The following is a 25,240-nucleotide window of genomic DNA, read 5'->3' on the forward strand; positions in this document are numbered from 1 at the left end:
GGTGGTGTTTGTCTTCCTTTCAGCGCTGTAAATATTTCACTCTGCTCTTTTCTTGTTTTCATGTTTTTTGACGAGAAGTCAAGTGCAGTTCTTTTCCTTGACCGTCTAATAGGTAAAATGCTTATTCCCTCCCCTTCTTACTTCTTTCAAGACACTCTCCTTTTCTTTGGTTTTCTGAAATTTGAATATGATATTCCCAGGTATAGGCTGTTTTTTTCTTCTGTTTATCCTGATTGGATTTTTTGGAGCTTCTCAGATCTGTGGTTTGATGTATATCATTAATTTTTGAAAAGTCTCAGCTTGTATTACTTTAAATTTTTTTCTCCTTTCTCTCTTCTCCTCTTTTCCAATTACAGACATTTTATACCTTTTTTATATTGCCCCATAGTTTTTGGATATTCTGTTCCTTTAATTTTTTTTTTTTTCATTTTAAAATTCACTTTGGAAAGTTATTATTGATGTGTCTTCAAAATCACTGATTCTTTTCTTGGCTGTGTTCAGTATATTGAAATAGGTGTTCATTTTTGTTATACTGCTTTTCTTTTTTGCTGCATTTTTTTATTATTATACTTTAAATTTGGGGATACATGTGCAGAACATGCAGGTTTGTTACCTAGGTATACACGTGCCATGGTGGTTTGCTGCACCCATCAACCCATCATCTACATGAGATATTTCTCCTAATGCTGTCCCTCCCCTAGTCCTGACCCCTCAATAGGCCCCAGTGTTTGATGTTCCCCTCCCTGTGTCCATGTGTTCTCATTGTTCAGCTCCCACTTATGAGTGAGAACATGTGGTGTTTGGTTTTCTGTTCCTGTGTTGGTTTACTGAGAATGATGGTTTCCAGCTTTATCCATGTCTCTGCAAGGACATGAACTCATCCTTTTTCAAGGCTGCATAGTATTCCATGGTGTATATGTGCCACATTTTCTTTATCCAGTCTATCATTGATAGGCATTTGGGGTGGTTCCAAGTCTTTGCTATTGTGAACAATGCTGCAGTAAACATATGTGTGCTGCTTTTGCTTTTTTACATTTCCTTTTGATTCTTAAGAGTTTTTTTTTCTGTTCATCTGTTCTTTCATGTTGTCATATCTTTCCATTAGAGTCCTTAACGTATTTATCACAGTTTTTAAAGAGACCTTCTCTAATAATTATACTATCTATGTTATATCTGAGTCTGGTTTTGATGCTTGTATTGTCTCTTCAGACTGTGTTTTTCTTGCCTTTTCACATACCTTGTAATTTTTTGTTGGAAGCTGGACATTATGGATCAGATAATAGCAACTGAGGTAACTATGCCTTCAGTGTGAAGCTTTATATTGATCTACCCAGGAGCTTGTCCTTTTTTCATGTTTCTATAGATGAATGTGAGAGAGGATTTAGGTTCCTTCAGTTTCTTATTTCTTTCATTCCCTGTTTTGTTTGTGTTCCTAAGAATTTTTAAATTAAAAAAATTTTAAAAAATTTTAAATATGTCTTTAAGGTCTTTTGATTTTAATCTACCATCCTTATACTGAAGCCCTGCTGATGTGGTGATCTTGGAGGGGAAAACATTCCATAATCTTACGATTATGTCAGTTTTTACTGGGCTTTAGTCCCTGGGCTGTAACTCTCCAATAGATTTCTTAGTCTGTTTTTGTTTTTTGTTTTTTTTTAAACCTCTCTAGACATGAAGGCTAGTGTTGGCTCTGGTATTTAACGGTTTTTGACAGGATAAGCCTTTCTTATGGAGAACCTCTGAATATATTTCAAAATGCTTACTTTTGCATTCCTCCTGCCTGAAACAGGAGGGTGTTTTTTCTCATATTTTCACTTTGAGGGCCTAGTAGGGTTCTTGGAGCTAAAATTCACAAAAGCGTGGAGATTCCACCCAAGACTGAACTGCTTAGATTTTTTTTTTTTTAAGTTTAACAGCATATGATCAATTAGGAAACATATTCACAACACCTATGATATAGGAATTAATAGTATTGATATATAAAGAGCACAAGACAACAATTTCAATGAAAATTAGGACAAAAGACATGAATAAGAAATGTACCTGAAAGACATACCTATAAATGTATTTTAAAAGTTTACCTTTGCCAAATTTTAAATTTTATCTTATTGTGGTTAGAGCACTTAACATTAGATCTATTCTTTTAACAAAGGTTTAATTGTGCAATATGTCTTGATAACTGTAGGTATGATGTTTTACAGCAGATTTCTAGAACCTATTTATCTTTTTTTTTTTTTTTTTTGAGACGGAGTCTCCGCTCTGCCGCCCAGGCTGGAGTGCAGTGGCCGGATCTCAGCTCACTGCAAGCTCCGCCTCCCGGGTTCACGCCATTCTCCTGCCTCAGCCTCCCGAGTAGCTGGGACTACAGGCGCCGCCACCTCGCCCGGCTAGTTTTTTGTATTTTTTTAAAGTAGAGACGGGGTTTCACCGTGTCAGCCAGGATGGTCTCGATCTCCTGACCTCGTGATCCGCCCGTCTCGGCCTCCCAAAGTGCTGGGATTACAGGCTTGAGCCACCGCGCCCGGCCCCTATTTATCTTGTATAACTGAAACCATAGCCATTGATTAGCAACTCATCATTTCCTCCTCCTCCCAGAGTCGGTAACTGATAGGAATACTGACATAGACTGAATATGTCCTTTCATTCAGAGCCTTTATAAATGGGATTACTGCCCTTATAAAAGATGCCCCAGAGAGCTCCCTCGCTCCTTTTGCCATAAGAGAACTCAGCAAGAAGGTGGCTGTCTATGAACCAGAAAGGGGGCCCGAAACTCTGTATGCCAGCACGTTGACATTGGACTCTCTGGCCTCTGGAACTGTGAGAAATAAATTTCTGTTGTTTACAAACCACACAGTTTATAGCAGTTTGTTGTAACAGCAGCTTGAACAGACAAAGACAAACACTTAAATAGTAATTTTGATGAATTGCTAAAGGCTGAGTGTAATCTAGCTTGAAAATTACAAATTCCAAAGGAAAATATCCCCAGAATTTTTAACTCTCAAGCTAGCCTATGCTCACCCTTCAACAATTTATCAAAATTACCATTTAATTATTTCTATCAGTTACTGCCTTCGGGAACTTCTCTGCTCCTAGGAAGCTGATTTTAACTGTGGTTTGAGGTATTCTCCTCTCTCTGAAGACTGGGGGGTTGTGGTTTGCCCTGTGATACCAGTTCTCTGATGATTGAGAAAAGTCATTGGTTTTCAGTTTGTTCAGTTTTTTGTTGTTATGAGGGTGGTAGTGATGACTTAGAAGCTATTTATGTGTTGGAGCTGAAAGTGGAAGTCCTAATTTTTTTTCATCTAATTTTTTTTAAGTAATGGCTGTGCTGAAATGTAATTAACATTCACATGTCAAAATTTACATATTTGTAGTGTACAATTGAATGATTTTTAGTATATTCATAATTCTCTGCAAGTATTGTGACAATCAATTTTAGCACATTTTTATCACCTCATAAAAATGCCCATGCCCATTATCTATCACTTCCCACCACTATCTTCCCACCTGGATAGCTACTAATCTAATTTTTGTCTTTGTAGATTGGTCTGCTCTAGACATTTCATATAAATGGAATTATATCATATATGGTCTCTTGTGACTGTTTTCTCTTACTTAGCATAATGTTTCAAGATTCAGCCATGTCACACTTCCTTTTTATTGATAATAAAAATAATATTTAAAAAGTGGAATAATAGTCTATTGTATAGATGTAACACATTTTCTTTAGCCATTTGTCAGTTGATGGTCATATGAAATATCTCCATCTTTTGACTATTTTAAATAATGCTTTTCTAAATATTTGCATATAAGTTTTTATGTGGACATGTTTTCACTTCTGTTGGGTATTTACCTAGGAATGAAATTCCTGAGTCATATGGTAACTCTACATTCAGCCTTTTGAGGAACTACCAGAATGTTATCCTAAGCAGCTGTCCCATGTTGCATTCCCGCTTAGTGTGTGAGGGTTTCAATTTTTTTCCACATCCTTACCAACACTGGTTATTTTCTGATTTTTAAATTATGGCCATCCTATTGAGTATGATGTGGTATCTCATTGTGGTTTTTATTTGTGTTTTTCTCATTGCTAATGATGTTGAGCACCTTTTTATGTCTATATTGGCCATTTATATACCTTCTCTGGAGAAATATCTATTTATGTCCTTTGCTTATTTTTAATTGGGTTATTTATATTTTTGAGTTACAATAGTTTTCTATTTATTTTAGATAAAAGTGCCTCATCAGGCCGGGTGTGGTGGCTTATGCCTGTAATCCCAGTGTTTGGGAGGCCAAAGCAGGTGGATCACTCGAGGTCAGGAGTTTAAGACCAGCCTGGTCAACATGGCTAAACCTTGTCACTACCAAAAAATACAAAAATTAGCAGGGCATGGTGGTGTGCACCTGTAATCCCAGTTAGTTGAGAGACTGAGGCAGGAGAATTGCTTGAACCTATGAGGTGGACATTGCAGTGAGCCAAGATTACACCCCTGTACTCCAGCCTGGGTGACAGAGCAAGACACTGTCTCAAAAAGAAAAATAAAATAAAAAAAATAAAAGTGCCTCATAAGATTTGCAAATATTTTCACCCAATTTGTGGGCTGTCTTTTTATTTTTTTATAGTGTCCTTTAAAATTCCACTTATAGTATCATTAAGAATAATAAAGTATTTAGAAACAAATTTAGCAAAAGAAGTATGAAACTTATACTTTGAAAACTATGAAACTGTGTTAAAAAATTAAATAATCAAAATTTAAAAAAAGAGCCTCATATTCATGGATTGAATTTTTTTAAGTTGGCAATACTTCCCCAATTGATTTACAGATTCAACACAATCCTATCAGAATCCCAGCTGAATTTTTGTAGAAACTAACAAGTTGATTCCACATTCATCTAAAATTCCAAGAAACACATAATAACCCAACAAACTTGAAGAGGAACAAAGTTGGAGGACTTTGTTATACTAATAACAAATAATAATAAATAAATAATACTTCATTATTTGCAAACTTACTGCAATTAAATAGCAATTGAGAAAGTATGGTATGGCTTGAGGATACACAGCTAGATCAGTGGAATGGAATCTAGAGTCTAAAATAAACCCATGTGTCTGTGGTCAATTAGTTATTGGCAAATGTGCCAAGACTATTGGATGGGGGAAAGAATAGCTTTTTCAACAAATAGTGCTTGGATAACTGACTAACCATGTGTAAAAAAACAAAATTGGACTCACACTTCACATTATATACAAAAATTAACTCAAAGATTCAAATCTAAGAGCTAAAACTACAGAACTCTTAGAAGAAAATAGGAGTAAATCTTAATGACCTTGGATTTATCAATGAATTCTTAGAATGACACCAAAAGCACAAGCAACAACAGCAACACAAATAGATAAACTAGATCACTAAAAGTTCCAGTCAACAGAATCTGATAACGTTACTTTTTGACTCAATATTTTTCAACAGATTCTTATTGACTAAGAGCATACTCTTAAGCATATCACATATGCTTTTGCATTAAAAGATGCCATCCTAAAGAACTCAATATATTTTAATTTAAAATAATATCTACCTACCTATTTACATCTTTATGTATTAATATATTTCTAGCTGTGGATGAGTAGTAGTATGGGCATATTTTAAATTGCTTACTTTTATACTTATGATGTTTATTACTTATAAACATATATTCAATAATAAAAGTTCATATGGTCTTCAAATTATAAAAATAAATGTAATAATAACAGTGTAATCATTTTCATTCATCACAGGCTTACCTTATCCTGCTTAGTACATTTATCAAACATTAGTCTTATAGGCTGGATTCTTTTGAGATTGTTTTACACTCTACATTCCACTTTTTAAAAGTCTCTGATTCAGGAAACATTTATTATTTGGGTTTCACTGGGTTGCAAAGGGATTCAGGAAACTCAAAGACAGTGAAAAGCTGTGAGCATACCCCTGGGATTACATTGAAGTAAGCACTCTGAAACTGCAAATCCACTACCCTTTAAATTAGCACCTGCTTAATCAAAGTCATACGGCCTGGGAGGGAGGCAGAGAGAAGATGGTTATCTGTGATTTAACAGTGGTTAAATAGCCATACCATTATGCACTTGCAATGCTTGACTATTTTCTCTATCCATATTTTTTAAGGATTACTATATTTCCAGCATTGTAATTATCATTGTTTATACATAAAAATATATACAAATTCTCTTCTCTCTTAGAGCTTGTAGTCTGGTCTAGTCTAAGACAAGAAAATAATCAACTATAATAGAATTGTATAAGCACCATAGTAACACAAGAAGAAGATGCCTTTGGAACATGTAGAGGAGATATCTACGTACATTATGTGAGAGTGAAGAAATCTGTGCTGATGGAACATACACCTGAGGTAACATCTGAATATTGGTTAAAAGTTAATAGGCAAAGAAGAGAGAAGGTTGGTGTTGGGGATGCTATAAGAAACTACCTGGATCTTCCCTTTGGGACTTATTTCCCAGCTGCCAGAGCTCTGGTGACTGAATGCCTTCAGCTGTCAGTGTCCTCAGGACATTTCCTTTGGCAATTTCCATATGCCCTTTTGCCAGGGGCAACCTACTTTCATTAACTGCTCTCTGGAGGAACATAAAGATTAACCCACTCTGCACAACAAGTGACAACTCTGAAAAGCTTTCATAGCTTCCGAGCTTTCTATGAATTTAACTGTGGTCTTTGTTGAGACCACAACATCCCCCAACATTTCTGCCTAGTTATCTTCTCTTCCTTCCTTTTCCCTTTCTCTCTGTATCTCTTGTCCCTAAGAGAACTCCTAATATATTCTATGTACTCTAATAAGTGTCTTTAAAACCTGCTTCCTGGAAAACCCAAACTTTATCAGCTGGTACCAAGAGTGGTGTGATGGTACAGATACTAAGATGAGATGCAGGAGTGAATCACATATCAATTGGCTAGTGATGACGACTCCATCACTGATGGTAGCTGGAACATGCATACCTCCTTGCACAAAGTAAGTCTTTAATAGTTAAAATTTTTATCAATAGTGAATAAAGAAGAATATGCCAGTTGTTTTAGTTACTGTTGTTTAACAAACTACCCCAAATTTTATGCTTTAAAACAGGGTTTTTTGGTTGCCTGGGCTTAGCTGGAGAGTTATAATTTAGGAGCTCCCATGCTGTCGCTCTCTGGTGTTGACTGCAACTGCCAACATCTGACAGTTCAGTTGGGCTAGATGTTTAAGGTGGCTCACTCACCTGGCTGGCAGTTGATATGCTCTGTTGGCTGGGAGCTCAGGTGGGGCTTTGAAGTGGTCTCTGAGGGAATGTGGTCTCTGCTTGTGGTTTGGGCTTCATGTGACATGAGGTCTAGGATCAGAGAATGATCTAAGAGCTAGTGTTCTGAGAGGCCCAGGCAGAAGATAAAAATCTTCTTAGAGCCTTACATCTAAAACTATGTAGCAACACTCCCATTGTATTTAATTCGTCAAAAGCAAGTCATAGGACCAATCCAGATTCCAGGGAAAAGGACTACACAAGGGTGTGAATACTGAGATAGGTGTTTTGCTGGGAGACCACTTTAATATCTAGCTACCATGCAAGGGGCAATCTATCAAGTATTTGAGAAATCTGTGGGTGTGAGGGAGAGGGGAAGGGATAATAATAACTATAAGAAGAGTGAAATTGGGTGGCTGGCGCTAAGCATGATTAATGGTTTGGAAAAAGCTATAAAAAGCAGGGAGTGTTTAATCAGCAATTAAATACTGAGTATAAAAGCCAGAAGCCCTGCTTAGTAGCATGTAAAGAGGCTCTCATCTTAGAGGAATGGGAAATCATACAATATTTTATCCTAAGGACATAAAGCTATAAAACAAAAGGATACAGGGGTAGTGGAACCCCTCATGTTCCCATTTATTTTTCTAGTATGGATCATTTAAAATCTAGATGAACTCTGAAGGAAAACAGTAGACTACTGTAAATCAATGGACTATTGTAAACTCAATACTGACAAAATATAATACTTATACTAGAACAGATTAACATGACCTCAGGAACATGGTATGTGGCCATTGAACAAATGAATGCTTCTTTTCCATCTTATCCATAAAGAGATCAGAAGCAGTTCATATTCACCTAGAAGAGAAGAATATACATTTATGGCCTTACAGGCCCCAGGGCTATATTAACTCTCCCACCTACTGTCATAATAGTCTGAAGTGATGTGGGCTGTTTGGGCATCTCAGACAACATGACACTGGTGCCTATATTGATGTCACTATGCTAATTGAACCAGATGATCAAGAAGTAGCCAATAAGCTGAGGCCATTGTTGAGACATATATGCCTTAGAGGGTGGGAGATTAATTCTATTAAGCTTAAGTGGCTCACCATGTTAGTAAACTATTTAGGGGTCAATTGGTCTGAGACATTCTATGACATACTCTTGAAAGCAAAAGACTCGTCATTGCATCTCACATTACTTTCCATGAAGAAGGAAGCATATAATGCCCAGTGGGTTTCACTGGGTTCCAAAGGCAACATACTCAACTCCTGGATTTACCAATACCTCTGATATATTAAATGGCATGGAAAGCTGCCGAATTTGAGTAGGGACAAGAGTGGAAAAGGGTTATGAAGCATGTCCAGGTTGCAGTTCAGGAGGCCCTGCTGTTTGGGTTATATGATCAAGAAAATGTAACATTGATGATATTTGTGGGAAGAAAAGATGGCATGTGAAGTTAAGATAAACCCCAATAGGAGAAGCACTATGTACACTATTTGGATTTTAGTGTAAGAATTTGCCATTGTCGGTGAAAAATCATACATCAGTTGAAAAATAGTTTCTGCAATAATGTTGGGCTCCAATAAAGATGAAGGATTTGGCTATGGTTATGAAGTGACCATAAGGCCACAACTGCCCATCATTAACTGGATTCTAACATACTTATCAAGTCAGAATATCTAGCAAGCTGAGCAACAATCCATAGAAAGATGGAAGTGGAGGATTGGGCATGAACAGGACTGGACAGGACAGATAAGAGGTACAAGTTGGTGACTCAGACCTTCATATTATCCACCTCTCTTTCACCCATGCCTCTCCCTAACATCACTCCTTTTGTGATCCCATAGGGGCTCTCAGCTGACTGAAAAGGAAAGGATGACTTAGTATGTGGATAAGCCAAAAAACAACTGTTCCAAAACATCCCCACACAAGGATAGCTTTGAAAGACAGCAATTTGGAAAGATCACTGATATGGGCAAAGTTTTACACAGAGTGGAAAGAGAAGTGGCCAATGGTTAGTATATATACAAACTCATGGGCAGTGACAGACATCTTAGCTAACTGATCTAAAAGAAAACATTGTCAGTAAACATGAATTACCAGCTTTCTACATGTTGCTCTGGTATTGACAATCCTGAGGATTACTGTACTTATACCCAGAACAATATTTGCTGGAGTCCAATTTATCATTTCTCAGGATGAGTTCTTTGCTGAAATGACGGCATACACAATTCACACAATTTAATAGAATTTAAGGGTGCTGATTGGTCTCCTCAATGGATGGTTCCATTCTGGGAACTCATCATTGATCTCAGTTGCTAGAAAATTAGATATTTGAAATTAACATCTTTGCTGTTGATCCCATGTATAGTTTGCAGACAGAGGCTGGCTGATGCCAACTGGTTGAGCCTCTGTCATCAGCCAGACCCATGTAGAAAGCTGGTAATTTGAGGTTATAATGCATAATTATATATTTTTCTGCTTGTCAGTCAATGCAGGTTCGAGGCTAAAATTCATAACATGATAAATGTATTTACTTTGAGAACCCTTTGAATGCATCTAGGTAATTCATTTACAATCTAATTAATGTTACTGACCTTCTAGAAGAGTTAGAAAAGTCATCCTAGTAGGCAAATTATAACCAAATCTGCATATACAAAACTGGATTCGAATCAAAACACCAAGGGCAATGGAGAAAATAAAAAGTAGAAAATACACACAAATAAAATTTTAGCACTGAGTATTAATTTGGATGGAGCATATGTTATACCATTATTTGAACTAATTTGTTGCTTAATTTATTAGAATTCTTACTCAATTGCATTGTACACCTTTACTACATCTCTAGTTAAAATGTTCTTTCTGCAAAATGTTCTTACAGAAAATATCTAACTTCACCTGGGGCACAGTAATAAGAACAATGTTATTTTCTTAAATTTTATTGACTTTTAAACATCAGATCTATTTCTCATCTCCATATTATGTATTGAGTTGAATTGGTCCTATTATCTTTCCCAGGTAATATGATCATCATTCTTTCTCCTCTTTTTATGGTTTGGTATAGCAAAAAAAAAACAAACATGCTGAAAACTTGTTATTGACATGAAGTACAAGTTTAACACAAAAAGTGTAGGAATCTCATTCAAAACCACAATGAGATACCATCTCACACCAGTTAGAATGGCAATCATTAAAAGTCAGGAAACAACAGGTGCTGGAGAGGATGTGGAGAAATAGGAACACTTTTACACTGTTGGTGGGATTGTAAACTAGTTCAACCATTATGGAAAACAGTATGGCGATTCCTCAAGGATCTAGAACTAGATGTACCATATGACCCAGCCATCCCATTACTGGGTATATACCCAAAGGATTATAAATCATGCTGCTATAAAGACACATGCACACGTATGTTTATTGCGGCACTATTCACAATAGCAAAGACTTGGAATCAACCCAAATGTCCATCAGTGACAGACTGGATTAAGAAAATGTGGCACATATACACCATGGAATACTATGCAGCCATAAAAAAGGATGAGTTTGTGTCCTTTGTAGGGACATGGATGCAGCTGGAAACCATCATTCTTAGCAAACTATCACAAGAACAGAAAACCAAACACCGCATGTTCTCACTCATAGGTGGGAACTGAACAATGAGATCACTTGGACTCGGGAAGGGGAACATCACACACCGGGGCCTATCACGGGGAGGGGGGAGGGGGGAGGGATTGCATTGGGAGTTATACCTGATGTAAATGACGAGTTGATGGGTGCTGACGAGTTGATGGGTGCAGCACAGCAACATGGCACAAGTATACATATGTAACAAACCTGCACATTATGCACATGTACCCTAGAACTTAAAGTATAATAATAAAAATAATTTTAAAAAAAAGAAAAAAAAAGTGTAGGAATCTATGTCTGTGATATCAATGATAAAACTGAAAGATTGAACTCAAATATCTGTCTACAGATACTGCTATACCAATGCACCAATTTTTAAATATTCCACCTCCTTCCTATGACTTGAGAAACTAGACACATTCATAGGAATAATAATTGTATTTCTCTAGTGCTTGAGAATCTCACATATTCTATAAACCTTGTATAATGAATTAGGAATCTCAGAATAGTCTGAAGTGTTGAAATCTATGAAGAACAAAACTAAAATAATACAGTAAAATTTCAGTTACCCAGAATGCTTAGCTTTGAATTATTCAACATGGCTCTTTTCTGAACTAACGTTTTCTTCCTTTAGGCAATAAACATTTTAATTTCAATAATGTTTGTCAAAAAAATTGCATAATGAACTACAAACTTCTTAGGGTTGTAAATAATTAGGCTTTATTTTTATAAAAGCAATACAAGTACATAGGTTAAAAATTCAAATAATGCCTCAAAATTTATAATAAAAATCAGCAGACTCCTGTCCACCCTTCTCAAACCTCAATTCTTCCACCTCACATGCAGCTACATATAAACATTTAGGCTACTTTTTCTGGCATTTATTTCCACCTAATAAATAGTATAGCTATGCTGTTATTGATTTATGACATTTATGTTATACAACTATACTATATACTCTATGACTTATACTATATAAACCTTTTACTTTGCGAGAGTGTAATTTAACTAATTTATACCATCATCCATACAAACTATTTCTCAATCCTCTTAATGTGGTTATCTGAAGACTTGATAAATCAATATTTATTTTTATATTTTATTTTAATTAAATATTATTCACAACAGGGACATATAGCATATATCATAATTAAATTTCACTTTATGATCAGTTGCTTTTCTTGCATTAGTTAGTCATTGCTTTATATTTCTCATATTTGGTGTTCTATTAATTAAGTCCCAAGCTTTCAAAAACTCTCAGTATGACCAAATATGTTATTACTTTCTGTTTATTTTTTCATATTTAACAATTTTATTGAGTAAAATTTAAATACAAGAAATTATATCATTGAAAGCATACAATACTTTGATATAATTATGCACCCATAAAATAATCACCATCATCAAGATAATGAAAATCTTCATCTGCTCCTTTACAAATCTTTCCTCCCGTTTTTTATGACTCTATAACATTTCCCAAGGCAAACACTGATCTGCTTTCTATCATTATAGATCAGTTTGCCTTGCAAAAATCATATGTGAATGGAATTATATAGTATGTACACTTGTTTTGTGGGTGTTATTTTATTCAGCACAATTATTTTGATATTTATTTATGTTGTAACATGTATAAATAGTTAATTTATCTTTATTGCTAAATAGAATTCCTTAGCATGGACATATATAGATTCTTTGTCCATTCTTTTGTTGATGAGCACTGGATTATTTCCAGTTTTGGCTATTAAAAAAATAGAGAAGCTATAAGCATTCATCAAATCTTTGCATGGATACAACTTTAATTTCTCTAAGATAAATATCTAAAGGTGGAATGATTGGGCTCCTATGGGAGGTGTACGATTAATTTTTAAAGAAATGGCTAAACTAATTTCCCAAGTGGTTGTACTATTTTAAATTTCCTCTAGCAGTTGTATGAAAATTCTAGTCCCTCATATTCTCACCAAAACTTCCTATGGTATGGTTGCTCTTTTTAATTTTACCTATTCTCATATGTATAGTGACATCTCATTGTGGTTTTAATTTGAATTTTCCTAATGGCTAATGATATTAACTACTCTTTCACGTGCTTAGTTGGCATCCATATGTTTTTGTTGGCAAAATGTTCATGTCAGTCATTTTGCTCATTTTTATTCAGTTACATGTTTTCTTCTATAAAAGTTAAACTTTTCTTCTATATGTTTTAACAGTCTTTATAAATTCTGAATACGTGTTCTTTATCAGGCATTTGATTTGCATATATTTTCTCTCAGTCTGATGTCTTATCTTTTCATTTTCTTAACAATATCTTTAGACATTGGTTTATTTTATGGACTAAGCTTTGTTATTGTATCTGAGAAATCTTTACCTAACCGAAGGATACAAAGGTTTTGTTCTTTCTTTTTATTCAAGAAGTTTCATAGTGTTAAGTTTACATTTAAATTTAGTCTCTGATTTATCCTGAGTTAATTTTTGCTTATGGTATGGGATTTGGATTGAAGTTCATTTTTTGAATATGGAAATCCAAACATCCTAGAACTATTTATTGAAAAGACTATCCTTTCTCCATTGAGTTGCTTTTGCATCTACATCAAAAATCAGTTGTCCAAATATATTTAGGTTTATTTCTTGACTCTTATTCCATTCCATTGATCTGTTTGTCTACCTTTATAACAATAGACACTATCTTGATAACCATTGCTTTATATTAAGTCTTGAAATCAGTCCTTCAAATTGTTTCTTTTTTCAAAGTTATTTTGGCAATACTGGGTGTTTTTAAATTTTCATATGAATTTTAGAATTATATTTGCACATTCTACCAAGAAATCCTGCTGAGACGTTGACTGGTATTATGTTGAATCTATCTTTAGGAAGAACTGATGTCTTAACAATATTAAGACCTATGACATATAAACATGGGTGTAGATCTCCATTTGTTTAGTGATTCTTTAATTTCTCTAAGCAATGCTTTGTGCTTTTCAGTGTACAGATATGTGATATAACAAAGTGAGGTGTAAACCAACAACAGAAATATTATCTCATATATAATGCGACAGAGACAAAATATATGAAACAAAACTGATAGAAGAAATAGAAAAATCTATGAATATAGTTAGAGACTTCAATGCCCTTCGCCCAAATTTATAGAACAACTAGACAGAAGAGCAGCAAGAATATAGAATATCTCCACAATACCATCACCTAGCAGAATATATTCAATACTTATAGACTGCTTTAGTGCCAACAGCAGAATATATATACAAATATATTTATATACATAATACATATATAATACATATATGCATATATAATACATATATAAAATATATAAAATATATAATATATATAAATACATATATGTGTGTGTGTATATATATATTTAAGGGCCCATGGAATGCACACCAAGATGAACCATATCTTGGGCCCTAAAACAAAACCTAAACACATTTAAGAGAAGTGAAATCATGCAGAGTGTGTTCTCTCACTACAATGGAATCAAACTAGGAATCAATAACAGAAAGATAACAAGAAAATCTCCAGGCCAGGCATTATAGGCTCACACCTATAATCCCAGTACTTTGGGAGGTCAAGGCAGGGTGATTGCTAGAGCCCAGGAATTCAAAACCAGCCTGGGCTGTTGGAGGTTGAAAGATTGGGGGTTGTGATCAACTCAGTATATCACTGGAGTATATGAGTAAACAGCAAACTGTTCTTATAAACTCAGAATGTTGGCAAACTGACAAACTGCGTATGACTCCCAGAAGGAATGCTGTGGGCGCTCAGGACCCAGGCAAAAATGTTTCTTGTGATTAGGTACATCTGAAGCCTGTTATTAGTAATATGAACTGTGATCAATTAAGCAGCTGACCAATCGTTATCTCCTTCTCCTTGCTCTTGCTACCCAATAAATACAAAGGGCTATAGAAGCTCAGGGGCTGCCTTTGCTCACTAGAATCAGGGATCTCTCTTCTTCTTCACCAGTTCCCCTTCCTTTAAAACATTTTCTTTTGTTTTTTTTTTGTTATCATTTTCTATGTTCATACCTTCATTCAGTCCTGCATGATGGTCTCAAGCAGTAACAGTACTAACTGCTGTCATGATGGTCTCAAGCAGTAACAGTAGTAACTCCTGTCATGATAGTCTCAAGTCGTAACAGTAGTAATTGCTGTCATGATGGTCTGATGCCATAACGGTAGTAACTGCTGTCATCATGGTCTCAAGCAGTAATAGTAGTAACTGCTATCATGATGGTCTCAAGCAGTAACAGTAGTAACTACTGTCATGATGGTCTCAAGCAGTAATAATAGTAACTTCTGTCATGATGGTCTCAAGCAGTAAAGGTTTGATCTAAGCTCCCACTTCAAAACCTAGAAAAGTAAGAGCAAAATAAACTGGAAGCAAGGAGAAGGAAGGACATAATAAAGATAAGAGCAGAAATCAACAATATTAAAAACAGTAAAACAATAGAGAAAATAAGTAAATAAAATAATGGATTCTTTGAAAAATAACATTGATAATCCTCTGGTGAGACTAATAAAAGAGAGAAGACACAAATATCAGTATCAGGAATAAATGAGAAGATATCAGTACAAATCCTATAGACATCAAAAAAATAAGGATCTATGAGAAATTCTATGAACATAAATTTACAAATTTCATAATGTATATGAACTGGATCAATTTCTCAAAAAACACAAATTATAACAAATTGCCTTATATGTAATAGACAATTTGAATAGGCCTATAACTCTTAAGAAAATTAGACTATAATTTTAAAACTCCCCAAAAAGAAATGCAAGCCAAGATGGTTTCCCTGGAGAATGCTATCAAACATTTTTTTAAAGTTAATACTAATTCTAGAAAATCTCTCATAGAAAATGGAATGGGAGAGAACACTTCCAAACTTACTTTATAAAGCTAAATTACTCTGAGACCAAAAATTAGAGATATTACTAAAAGAAACTACCAATCAATATACATCATGAAAATAGATGCAAATATCCTTAAATATATAACACATAGAATTCATACACACACACACACACACACACACACATATATATATATATATATATATTTTTTTTAAATACAGAGTCTCACCCTGTTGCCCAGGCTGGAGTGCAGTGGTGCGATCTTGGCTCACTGCAACCTCCGCCTCCTGGGTTCGAGCAATTCTCCTGTGTCAGCCTCCCGAGTAGCTGGGATTACAGGCATGCACCACCACACCTGGCTAATTTTTGTATTTTTAGTAGAGACGGGGTTTCACCATGTTGCCCAGGCTGGTCTTGAACTCCTGACCTCAGATGATCTGCCCACCATGGCCTCCAAAAGTGCTGGGATTTACAGGTATGAGTCACAGTGCCTGGCCACAGCAATATTTTTAAAAGAATTCTATACCATGGCTAAGTGCCATTTATTCACCCATCATGATTATCTATGTAGAAAATCCCTAAGAATTGACAAAACAAACCATTAAAAATGAAAAACACCCCTGGAACTAATAAATGAGTGTAGCAAGGTTTTAGCATACAAGTTTAATACATAAAAATCAACTATGTTTCTGTATGCCAGCAAGGAACAATTGGGATTTAAAATTTTTAAAAAGGTACTATTTATAAGAATATCAAAAGAGTTAAATAGGAAAGTATAAATTTAAAAAATGACAGAATATATATAAGGAAAAATAAAAAACACTGATGACAGAAATCAAATAATATCTAAGTAAGAAAAGAGATATTTTATATTTTTGTATAAGAAGACACAATATTACTAAAATATTAAGTCTGCCCAGCTTCATCTATATATTCAAGGTCATCTCCAGGAAAATACCAAGTTATTGCGTGGATATTGACAAACTGTTTTTAAATTGGAGACTGGAAAGGTAAAGGAACTAGAATAGCTAAGACAATTTTGAAAAAGAAGAATAAAGTAGATAGAATCAATCTACCCACTTTGAAGAGTTAACACATATAGCTATAGTATTAAAAAATGTGTGTCATTGGCAGAGGAATAGACACACCAATCAATGGATTAGAATAAAGTGCATGGTAGTAGATGCATACAAATATGTCTAGTAAATTTTTCACAAAGTACAAAAGCAACTCGATAGCAAAAAGATACCCTTTTCATCAAATGGTGCTAGAGCAATTGGATATCCACAGATATAAGAACCTTGATAAAAGTCCCATATCTTATATGAAAATTAACTCCAAATGTGTAGCAGATTTAAATTTAAATTATAAAAGTATGAAACTTTTAGGAAAGCATGGAAGACTGTTTTGGGGATCGTGGTGTGGGGAAAGAATTCTTAGACTTGACACTAAAAAGTACCATTTAGAAAAGAAAACAGATTAAAAATTGTACTTCATCAAAATTAAGAACTTTTGATCTGGGAATGAACTTGTTTAGAAGAAAAGACAAGTGAGAGACTGGAAGGCAACATTTGCAAACCACATATCCAACAAAATAATCGTTATCTAGAATATATAAACAACTCTTAAAACACAAACAACCCAGTAAAAAAAAAAAAATGGGCAAAAGACATGAAGAGACATTTGCTGAAGATAATACATATATGGCAAGAAAAAAAAAACACACACATGAAAAGATGATCAGCTTCATTAACCATTAAGGAAGTGCAATTTAAACCACAACATCATAACAAATCTTTCAGAATGGCTTAAAAAAGAGTGACAACACCAAACATCGGCAAAGATGCTGAAAAACTAGATTGCTTAGATATGGGCAAGTAAAATGGTACAATCATTCTGGAAAATAGCTTGGCAATTTCTTAAGAAACTAAACATGCAACAAGCATGCTGCCCAGCGGCATAAGGATGATACAGTGGACTTGGGGGACTCAGAGAAATGAAAAGTTATACAAATAGAGTTTGCTATGGATTGAGCTGTGTCGCCCCAAACTTCATATGTTGAAGTCCTAAACCCCAAAGTGACTATATCTGGAGAGAGGGTCTTTAGTAGGCAATTAAGCTTAAATGAGGTCATAAGGGTGGGCCTCTAGTATAGGACTGTGGCCTTATGAGAGGAGGATGAATCCCTCTTTCTGCCTCTTTCTGTCTGTCTCTCTTTTTCTGCCATTTGAGGACACAACAAGAAAGCAGTCATCTGCAAGCCAGGAAGAGAGCCCCGAAAAGAACCCACCCTAATCTTGGTCTTCCACCCTCCAGAATGTGATGAAGTAAATGTTTGTTGTATAAGCCACCTAGTCTATGGTATTTTGTTACAGCAGTTCAAACTGACTGTAATACAGATAATTATGGCAGGTTTTTATACAATAGCCCAAAACTGGAAATAACCAGGATGTCCTTCAACAGGTGAATGGTTAAATAAACTGTGGTACATCTATACCATAAAAAATTTCTGAGCATAAAAAAAAACCCAAATTATTGATACAAGGAACAACTTCACCAAATCCTCAGAGATCCATCCTGTGGTGATGGAGAATGTGCTGTGTTTTCAATGTATCAATGTCAGTATCGTATTGTGATATTGTGCTATAATTTCTCAAGATGTTACCATTAGGGGACACTGAGTAAAAAGTATATGGATCTTCAACTTCAAGTGAAGCAACAATTATCTCAAAATAGTTTAGTTTTTAAAAATCCATACAACTTATTCAAGATATTATAAAAACAAATACATATGCTTTTGTCTACTCCGCCCCTCTCTTTCTGCCATTTGAGGACACAACAAGAAAGCAGCCTATACTATAATAATGTCTACATTTCCTAATTGTTTGAGAGGTTTAAAATACTTACAACTTCATTTGAATTACATTTTATTTTTGTACTTGATAAAGTGATTATTATAAACTTTGCTTGTATAAGAAAACAGCTGAAAAACATTTTTTTAAAACTCTTTTTGTATTTCAATAGGTTTTTGGAGAACAGATGATGTTTAGTTACATAAATAAGATCTTTTTTTTTTTTTTTTTTTTTGACAGAGTTTCACTCACTCTGTTGCCCAGGCAGGAGTACAGTGGTACAATTTCAGCTCACTGCAACCTCTGCCTCCTGGGTTCAAGTGATTTTCCTTCCTCAGTCTCCTTAGTAGCTGGGATTACAGTCACACACCACCACACCCAGCTAATTTTTGTATTTTTTGGTAGAGACAGAGTTTCACCATATTGGCCAGGCTGGTCTCAAACTCTTGACCTCAAGTGATCCATCTGCCTCAGTCTCCAGGCATGAGCCACTGCGCCCAGACTGGTTACACGAATAAGTTCTTTAGTGGTGATTTCTGAGATTTTGGTGCACCCATCACCTGAGCAGTGTACTCTATACCCAGTGTGTAGTCTTTTATTCCTCACCCCCTCCCACCCTTTCCCCTGAGTCCCCAGAGTCCGCTGTATCATTCTTATGTCTTTGCATCCTCATAGTTTAGCTTCCACTTATAAGTGAGAGCATATGATATTTGGTAGAAAACAGCTGACATATTTTTTAAGAAGTAGGATCATAAGATCCACGTTGAAGTATCTAGTAATCAAAGTTGTGTAAGCCTACAAAGATCATACAGAATGGCCATTAAAATCTATAGATTATTCTTGAAATAGATGTATGTACACATTTGTATGTGTATGAGTGTGTGTGTGTGTTTGTGTACGTGCTTGGGGGTGCCTACAGCCTTTAAAGATCAATAAGACCAAGTTTAAGGTCTATTGGAATGAACTTTGAGACAAGTGTGAGGCCCTGAATGTTAACATAATTATAGTTTCCTCTACCCTGAGTGGACATAATTATAGTTTCCTCTACCCTATTAGTCTAGCCTGAGTGGCTAGACTAATAATCTTGTAGAAAGTGATGTGAGATGTCTAAGTGTTATTTGGGGCAATGAATCGATGGTTTTCAGGAAATGGTGCTTTTGCATGGAATTCTCCATGGTATGATGCATATTCTTTGATTCGGTATTACCAAGGTACTAATGGCAGAAGCAGAGGATAATTAAGGACTCTAGGAAAAGAGGGATGATATATACCCACAAGAAAACTTTAACAGCCCCCAAGACAATTTTACGATATACCTAACAAGAAGGGAGAAGGAATTTTTGATTCCCAGTGGTTTTACTGATCACTTTTCCAGACTCCTGTCCTCAGCTCTCAGTCCCAACCTTCTTGTATAAAAACCTAAGAGGAAGGAGCATTGGATGCATGACATATTACTTAGAAATTCATTCCACTGCAAGACACAGAAAACCTTAAGCAGCACCAACACATGAGGTGATTGATTCCGCATTGCAAGAATTCTGGGAGGACAGCCCAAGGCGGAAGTGGTGCTCAAAAAATGTACAGGGACCCCAACTTTTAAGTCTGTTCTTTCACTTTTTCATATGTTACTCCACCTCCAAATTCATGTGTGTGTTTTAGTAAGAAAGAAGTAGGGCAAAGGGCTCACACAAAATTTACACCAATCTTGGAAAATGTTCACTATTTTTTTTTTCTGAATTTGGCCTATAACAGATAAATATTCTTTACTATGAAACCGTTCTTTTGCAAATGCACATTGATGAAATGGAAATGGAAAATGATAAGAAAGAGAAAAATGTATTTAAATGACAGCCAAATTAATACAGGTTTGGGCTGAGTACAAGTATACAAAGCTTAAGGGATAGAGGCATTTTTAGACTACTCAAAAATTGCCGGAGGTTTATTAAGGTAGTGTGCAAACATCCTTTGTGTCCCCTTTAATACTGTAAAACAGTAGAGCTTCCCACGTGATCAGGATAATTTTACAAAAATACATTTTGCTTAAATGATTTATCTTTTCTTCTGAATGAAATATAAACATCTCCTCTTGGCTAGTATTTAGGATTCTTAACATTATGTCCCCCATCTTACTGTGATAGATTTTTCTCACTACACACCTATATGCATACCTTGTAATAACCCCTGCTTTTTTCCTGAGCTATTACACACTTGCTCATGCCATGTCCTCCACATCTGCCTGTCTGTTAAAACTGTATCCATAGAAATAAAAAAAGTGGTTGTTTGGGACAAAAGTATGTGTGGTAAGAATTGACTGGAAAGAGGTACAAGAGAATGTTCTGGGGTGACAGAAATGTTCTATCTTGAAATGAGATTAAATTACCTGAATGCTTATATTTTCTCTAACTCAATGGCACATGTAAGACCTGTATAAATGTAAATTTCATGTATCACATGCAAGTTATACCTCAACATTAAAAAAATGTACTGGCATCTAAAGCTCTTTGCCAAAGCCATTAGGTAATAAAGACAATCCCAATAATCCCCTCTGTCCCCTAAATGATGGGGACTGATTTTCCATCCTTTGAACTTTCAAGTTCTTTTTAAAAAACAATGTGTGTGTGTGTGTGTGTGTGTGCACATACATGCAGGCACACACATAAAATCATACCATATTCTGCATGTTTTTATGGTATATTGATACTTGTCTTATGCCCCTTATTGTACTGTAAGTACCTTTGTTAAGGAACTGACTTACTTGCTCTTTTAATCCTTTCATCATCTGGCACAGTATCTTGGGCATTGTATGTGTTCAGTAACATTTATCAAATTGTGAATGGGCAACCTGGGGGCAGAACCTCCTCTAGTAACTCCAGGTATATCGTATGCATTCCGTTGTATCCTATATCTTTTAGGCTTATAATTGTAACTTAGAAGCCATCAATACAATGTGGGCTTGAGATCTTAGAACCATTAATGATCTTCATGAATATTGCATAATTTCTATTCTGTGCTGTGTTAGGCAGTTCTTGCGTCACTATAAATAAATAACTGAAGCTGGGTAATTTGTAAATAAAAGAGGTTTAATTGGCTTACAGCCTTGAAGGCTGTACAAATATAGCAAAAGCAGGAGCAAGAGGCGGAGGAGGTACCAACATTTTTAAATAACTGGATCTCACAAGAACTGCCTGTCACAAGGACAGCACCAAGGGAATGGTGCTAAACCATTAATGAGACATTCAACCCCAAGATCCAATCACCTTCCACCTCCAATATTGAGATTACAGTCTAACATGAAATTTGGTGGAGCCACAGATCCAAATCATACATATGCCTTGTTGAAAATTCAACATCCCCTCTTTCAGTCATGATTCCTATGCTGTATCCAGGGTTAGGGGGTGAAGAAAGATAAAAACCAAGATGAGATGTTAATTCCTCATGGCTATATCATGACCAGTTTCCTGCATTGACTGGATTTTTGCCTTGTTTTGTGGTTGTTCCTTTATGTCCAGCTGGAATTGAACCAAACGTGGATATGGGCCTCTTTTTAAAATTTCTGATTCCTGTCTCTTTCAAAAAAATCCTCACATGTACCTGTTTTTTTGTGACACATTTGATTTAGTGCCTGTAGGTGATGGGAAGGAGTTTACTTAATTTCAGAAACGCGATCAACTTGAAATTCAACACTCTTCTGTGTTAGTCAACAATTTTCCGTCTGCAAACATTTGCTTTATCTTATTTGTTCCTCCCTTCAATTAAGAATGTTTTTTTCTCCCAGCACTTTGGGAGGCCGAGGTGGTTGGATCACAAGGTCAGGAGATCCAGACCATCCTGGCTAACACAGTGAAACCCCATCTCTACTAAAAATACAAAAAAATTAGCCGGGTGCCTATAGTCCCAGCTACTCAGGAGGCTGAGGCAGGAGAATGGCGTGAACCCAGGAGGTGGAGCTTGCAGTGAGCTGAGATTGCACCAGTGCACTCCAGCCTGGTGACAGAGTGAGACTCCATCTCAAAAAAAAAAAAAAAAAAAAAAAAAAAAAAACCAAAAAAGACAAAAAACCCCTCAATTTTCTTTTGCAGAACAATTTAATTTGTCGTAATGCTCACCCTCAAACGTAGCCAAAGTCTTGCCAGTTCAAAGACTAGGTGAAAATTGAAATTTATACTTTGTAAAGGCTAGAATTGACCCTGTTGGAAAAGACTGCATCCTTTTCTGTGGTGTCATCTGAGGAGTGTGTCTCTTAAATAAGAATCTAATATTAAAATGTCTGGATCATTTGATCCATTACTCCTGTCTCAAGAATAAAGATCCCTTTCATTCGTAATTAAAATGTCTAAATCATTTCTAAAGGTAAAAGAACCTAGCCTTTTGTAGTTCTTGCACCATTCTGGCTACCAAGGACATAATCTCTTGTACTTGAGCCTCTATAATGACTGTGTTAGAACAAATATTGCTCCTCTTGCTCTGACATTTTCCAACAAACAATACCTAGAAGCTGAATGTTTTGTACAATCTCTAAAGCTATCTTGAGAGCGATGCATACTCAGTGATATTATACTCTTTTATTTTGATTGCCCCAGTTGCCTCTGGTGGAGCTTATATTTGTAGTGAGTTTGCCAGATTTGGTAGAAACAACAGGTAAGAGAGGGAGGGAGAATTGGATGGGCCTGAAGAGATTTGAATTTCTAAGTTCAGCAGCAATTCTGTCTATAACTGTAGTGATCTGTTAGTCTCAGTATACAGTCAAAAATATCTCATTTATCTGGCTTAGGAAGCTCTGAAGAATATGAAACATAAAGCTTCTCTACTACCAACCTAAATGTGTTAATTTGCTAAAAACTGATGATGTAAGTTCATAATTTCAATATAATTCAACATAATTTCACATTGAAAATATTTTTTTCTGATTAAGAGAACAAGATCATATTTTGTTAAGTTGTAATGTAAAGTGACATCTAAAAATATGTCTTCATATCTTCGTGTGTGTGTGTGTGTTCCTGAATGAGCATTGTTATGTTTTGTCACATATTGATTACATTCTTATAATCAATAAGATATTGATTATAATATCTATGAAGTAGTATCTATGAAGATTGGCCATTATTTAATAACATGATTTTTATTGTAATTCTATTCGCTTTTTTCTGATGTGCTGATCTCAATACTACCTGACCTCAAGACTAACTATAAAGCTACGGTAATTAAGACAGTGTGGTATTGGTAAAATAATAGTTGAATTGATCGATGTACTAGAATAGAGAGCCCAGAAATTAATTGACATAAAAATAGTCTACTGCCTAGAACAAAGGCAATACAATGGAACAAAGATAATCTTTTCAACAAATAGTGTGAAACAACTGGACATACACATGACAAAATGTAAATTTAGACAAAAATGTTGCACCCTTCACAAAAATTGCCTCAACATGGATTTGTAGAGCTAAATGCAAAATGCAAAACTGTAAAACTCCTAAAAGATGACACGGGAGAAAATCTAGATCGCCTTGGATTTTGCAATGACTTCTGAAATACACAACAAAAGGAAAGACTTATGAAAAAATTATTGATACATTAAACTTTATCAAAATTAAAAACTTCTGCACTGCAAAAGACACCGTCAAGGGAATGAGAAGACAAGCTACAGACTGGAAAAAATATTTGTAAAAGACATATCTCATAAACAGAGAACTGTTATCCAAAATATATAAATAACTCTTAAAATTCAACTATGAGGGCACAATGTGATTTAAAAATAGGCAAAAGATCTGAACAGACACCTCACCTAAGAAGATAAACAGATGCAAAATAACTATAGAAATATGTTCCACATCATTAAGGAAAAACAAACTGAAGCAACAGTAAGATACTACAACACATTTATTGGAATGGCCAGAATCAAGAACAGTGCCAGCATAAAATACTGGAAAGAATGAGGAGCAACAGAAAGTCTTATTCATTGCTGCTGGGAATAAAAAATGGTACAGCCACTTTGGATGTTATGGTAACTTCTTACAAAACTAACCATATTCTTATATGATCAGGCAATTTTACTCCTTAGTGTTTACTCAAATGTTTTGAAAACTTATGTTCACACAAAAATCTGCATATGGATTTTTATAGCAGCCTTCATTCATAATTGCCAAAACTTGGAAACAACCATAATGCCCTATAGTAGGTGACTGGAAAAACTGTGGTACATCTATAGAATGGAATATTATTCAACACTAAAAGGAAATAAGCTATCAAGTCATGAAAAGATATGGAGGAACTTTAAATCCATATTACTAAGTGAAATAAACCAATCTGAAGCCTACATACTTTATGATTCCGACCACATGGCATTCTGAAAAGGCAAAACTATGGAGATAGTAAAAAGAAGTTGTTGCCAGGGGTAAGGGGAGAGGGAAGGGTGAGTAGGTGGAGCACAGAGGATTTGTAGGGCAGTGAAACTACTATTCTGTATGATACTATAATGTTGGATACATTTGTCAAAACCTGGAAAAGATACAACATCAGCCGTGACCCCCTAATGTAAACGATGGACTTTGGGTGATAATGATGTATCAATGTGGGTTCAGTGATTATAGCAATTATAGCACCCTGGTGTAGAATATTGA

The 25,240-nt window shown here is 35.3% G+C and overlaps 1 long non-coding RNA gene across 6 annotated transcripts in view; it reads left to right on the top strand.

Moving 5' to 3' along the window:
* Positions 1-25,240, top strand: part of LOC105498735 (uncharacterized) — a 234,283-nt gene that overhangs the window by 19,751 nt on the left and 189,292 nt on the right. For all 6 annotated transcript variants that reach the window (XR_011612402.1, XR_011612399.1, XR_011612400.1 and 3 more), the window contains exons 5-7: positions 6,230-6,396; positions 6,883-7,011; positions 9,127-9,293. This is a non-coding gene — a long non-coding RNA (uncharacterized lncRNA). The remainder of the gene's footprint in view (positions 1-6,229; positions 6,397-6,882; positions 7,012-9,126; positions 9,294-25,240) is intronic.

This window comes from Macaca nemestrina, chromosome 14, assembly GCF_043159975.1.
Source record: "Macaca nemestrina isolate mMacNem1 chromosome 14, mMacNem.hap1, whole genome shotgun sequence".
NCBI lineage: Eukaryota > Metazoa > Chordata > Mammalia > Primates > Cercopithecidae > Macaca > Macaca nemestrina.